General features: G+C 48.6%; 1 long non-coding RNA gene across 1 annotated transcript; it reads right to left on the bottom strand.

Annotated features, from left to right (window-relative positions):
- Window positions 1-2,277: 2,277 nt before the first annotated feature.
- Window positions 2,278-4,509, bottom strand: LOC146206277 (uncharacterized). Its single transcript, XR_014703258.1, has 4 exons — window positions 4,303-4,509; window positions 4,127-4,229; window positions 2,810-2,851; window positions 2,278-2,717 (listed from the first exon to the last, which is right to left on the bottom strand). It is a non-coding gene; the product is annotated as an uncharacterized LOC146206277 (long non-coding RNA).

Below are 4,509 nucleotides of genomic sequence, written 5' to 3' on the forward strand. Positions count from 1 at the left end.
GCGGAGTGGACGAAACGAGCGCCGCGACACCATTTGTCGCCCATGCTCCTGCACGGCCGGCTTCGATTGAGGGCATCGACGGTAGGTGCGAGTAGTGGAATGCCAAAATGAAAGCCGTCTGCAAAGAAACGGGCCCAAGAGTTGAATTTGTCGCAACCAGCTGGGCGATGGAATCGGAGACGCAAGGCACGGCGTACAGTCCAAGCACAGTGGAGGCACTAGGACAGCAGTTGGGCCGGCGCCTATGTATTCTTTTTAGGACTACGCCTCCCGAGACAAGGCCATCACAACCAGTCCCCGGCCACACACCTCGAAGTGTCTCTCCTAGAGGTACTGAAGGAAACTCTCCTTCAAACGGCGGACAAATCGCAACGGCGGCCAGCCCCGAAGAGGCAGCTCCACAGGCAGAGCCCGTGGCAATCTTCTTAGATAGGGCAAGGTGAGGCTGTCAATCGGCGGCGGCGAAGACAAAGAGGTCCTCGGTGAAAGCGGCAGTGCCGTTTTCAAGTAGGTTTCCTGAATATGCAAGGTGCCAGGAGAGACCAAAAATGGCTTGAACTCACGAGAGAAATGCGACAGCACAAAGTCGGGGTGTTCGCAGTAGTGGAAACACATCTTCGAGATGAGAAAGTCCCCCGGCAGAAACGGACGTTCAGTGGGAGGGACGCAACAGGCGGACATCTTCGAGATGAGAAAGTCCCCCGGCAGAAACGGACGTTCAGTGGGAGGGACGCAACAGGCGGTCTGATGAAATGTGGCGCGGCGGCCTCGGGTACCTTTGGATGGACCCCCGCAACTGGATACGAGAACGGCAGATGTGCTAGGAGCACATGTGGTTAATGGGCAATGTGGCTGACAAACCAGTGACTCTGGCTACGGTATACTGGTGGACAGGGGCCAACACTAAAAGAAATGTGTCGATCAGCACCTGCCTCAGGGCAGACATGGAGGCTCTCCGTGATCGGTACGAGGTCCTAATTGTGGGAGACTTTAATGCCCACATTGAGGAGCTAGACGGCCGCACGGACGCGAATGACAGATTGCTATTAGAGATGGTGCAGAAGGAGAATCTGATCCTGACGGACAAATGCCAAGGTCAGGTCCCGTGGGCGGTGCGTGATATGTCGTCATGCATCGATTGCTGCCTCGTCTGAAGGACTATATGAATCGCTACATTGTATTGTGGACGAATATGGGGAAGGCAATTTGTCTAGTGACCACAATCGGTTTCGCCTCATATTCAGCCAAGACCGCCGAGGTGACCTAAGATATCACAGGGAAAGTGCATCGGCACGGCCGAGTGAACGTGACATCGAAGAAATGGCACCGCGGTTAGAGAAGCGGGTGGACGACATGGGGACATATGGGCAAATGATGACAGAGTTGGGCAGAGTTGGGCAGAGCTCTGGCAAGGCGACCGGCACGGAAAACAGGCCGGCACCGAGCGAGGGCATGGTGGACAGCAGAGGTGGCGGTGGCCATTAAGCGCCGGCAGGAGGCCATACGCTTGCACCGACACCTCGGCAAGCAAGGCGGATAAGGAGGCCACGACGAGAGCTTAGTCGATGTTCCTCGCGCTTAAAGGGCCACTGTCCAGGGAAGGCCCTTTTAAGCAAAGGAGCCCAGTGTTTCGATCAAGTACCGGAGATAGTCTGTGCAAAATGCTACAGTGACACGCGCGCCGCAAAGCATCGAAAATACAATTCAAAGCTCTCTCATGCTCTCCTTTGGGAAGCCAGCTTCCTCGTTTCCTGCGCTAGCCTGACTATTAGCCCCGAGAAGTTTGAGTGGCGCCCTCTGGCGGTCAGCCCGACGTGACGTCACGGCAAGGACTGCCTGCGCCGATCGCTCTGGCTTCTCCGGGTTGCCGCGTAGCTTCGAGTCTGCGGCCTCGGTTGTTCTCATAACAAAGCGTTATGAACAACCCAGACAACACCGATCGAGTGTCAGGGAAAAAAAGTATTTAATAATGATTCCTCTTGCTTTCAAAACACGAAACATGGGCTCGTCGCGGTGAGCGCAAGTCTCGCGACTGCCCGAGCGCTCGCCGCGACGGGCGCAGCTGGTGCCATCGCCGCGACAGGAGCCTTTCGTGCGTCGTCCCTTGAAACTGATGATGTGCGTGGAGTCACTATCTTCATGGTTGTCTTACATTCGTAATACAACCATGAAGATAGGTCTATATGCCTGCGACGCGATAAATTTGTGCCGTTTTGCTGTGGACGTTGCTTAGAGCGCGCATTATGGACTGCGCGCTGTGAAATTAGTGCACGGATATCTATTTAAAAGAGGCTACTGATTAAAACTTTATTAGAATCATCTTACTTGTCGAGCATTTTTGAAAAGCAATTACACATGATTTGCCAAGAGCAACGTGCATTCTGATGACCAGAAATATGATTTATTAACCGTGTCGTCGTAAACATTTCCGTCATTCCGTTCGCCTCTGCCTATTGCGCCGCAGCCGTGCGCGCATGGGATGTCTTGGGGGCACTGCTAATTTGCAAATTTCTTTCCAGTCTCCCTTTCACTGAGGAGCATAAATTCCTATGTGGACAAAGCGTGCGAAACAAGTCGCCGCTGCCTTAATGAAGCAAAGAAACCACTTTCGTCAATGATTTTTGCAACCGTTATTAGCTGTTTTTGCTTGAAGATGTCATTCGCACTGAGCTGAATCCCTGCGTCCTTGAAAAGCTTCTTAACCTTCACGGTAACTCCTGAAAAGAGAAAAGCGCAAACTCTGTCAAAAAAAAAAAAAAAACAGCTGCAGGTGAAACAGGCAAACAGTGTATAAAACTGTATTACATACCTTCAGAACATCCTGTGCTTTGGTTAGCGCTGTGTGTTGGTCCTTGAGAAAAAAAAAAACGACAGAATTATTATGCCATCTAAACCACTCTTTACAGATACAGAGATATCACTAAATTTCCGTCACGCATTGAAAACTTTTTCGTTTTGTTAAATACTACAAACAGCTCATTGAATCCATATGTGAAGAGGATGAAAAACGGGTCTTGTTTAAACAGGCCAGTCCTTCTCAGTTCTTAGGGTAACATTATGCTTAGAGTGATAAGGTTGAAATGCAGTATTTTCATGTACATTTGGTGACGTGGCTATAGATAAAAGAAAATTCCTCGTGTATCTACGGATGACTTGCGGTTTTATTACTTCATTTTTATGTTGTAACAAGCTCTCCACTCGAATTTACTGCAGTAATATAGAGATTGTTTAAGGTATTAATTGTTTGTTTTGATCAATAGTAGTGCTGAGGAAGCAAAAGCCGATAATTTATCACGATTATAGCTTACTCATGTATTTCAGTTTCATGGTCAGAACTAAAGACAATGCGGGATATATAAATGTTGTTCTTTTTCCTGAATGCTTGATAAAAATCGTTCACGTCAATGTGAATCATCACAAAGGAATAGTGGCCGCATAGCGTATCCATAGGTAGACATACCGTCTCAATCTATAACTTCCACCTCCTCTTCTAGTTGTGTAGCATCGTCCATTGGAACGGCGCTCGAATTTTCACTACTGTCCCCATTCTTGTATGTTGTCAAAGCCTCTACGTGTGCGCAGAACTGGTACGACTTTGCGGGAACGCCTCTTTCACCTCGAATCAGATAGAGAGATTCAGGCTACAACCTCAAAAAACACTGAAACAAGGCCTTAACGAAGTTTGGGCATTACCTCAGAAAAGCGCAGAGCAGCTGCACATCACGTGCACTTTAAAGCCACGCTTGTTGCATAGCACACAAATCTGAGACGTAGCTAAGGCAGGGCTTCACGGAGCCCGAAAAAAAAAAAAAATTCCCTATCACAACCGTTACTAAAGTGCTGTTTTTAGGGACGCGTTGCATTGAATCTGCGCCCCATGTCTTGGAAAACTTGGAAAATATCAGCATTCAAACAAAAAGACCAGCACAGCTGTGCGGACTGTGTCAAATTTCGCGGCATGAATGCACACGAGAACACCACTGCCGTGAGACACATTTTAAACAAAAACTTAAGCAGAGTCACAGTTGATTCAGCTTGGACATTCCGCTACTGAGCAAAATGTCTGAGCACTCACTGACACAAAGATCGAGGAAACGAAAGTTTGAGCAATGGCTGATTTACTTACGCCGCCGCTTCGTCGATCCCGGGAGCGATCGCCTTGCATCGCTAGGACGCACGGGAATGTTGACGGATGGAACAGCGTCTGGCAATAGTTTTGTTCTTGTGCACTAATAATTAAAAAAAAAAAAAAAGACTAGTTGACAAACAGCCCGTAAAAGCGTCGCTACACGTACGGCTTACCTAGTATCTTGTACACCGGCTACACAGTCCTTTTTGAAGTGCTTACTGCACACTAGTGGCAATGCCGACGGTTGCTTCCCCATTCTTAACTTTATCAATCTAACCTCCTTCATTTTGAACAACTTTGGGTAAAGTGGAAGCTTACACCGGCTTTCTTCAGTGATTTTCACTGCGCACTGAGCAATAAGTTACCATCGTGATTATTCG

This window comes from Amblyomma maculatum, chromosome 1 (genome assembly GCF_055883805.1).
Source record: "Amblyomma maculatum isolate TAMU_Amacu chromosome 1, ASM5588380v1, whole genome shotgun sequence".
NCBI lineage: Eukaryota > Metazoa > Arthropoda > Arachnida > Ixodida > Ixodidae > Amblyomma > Amblyomma maculatum.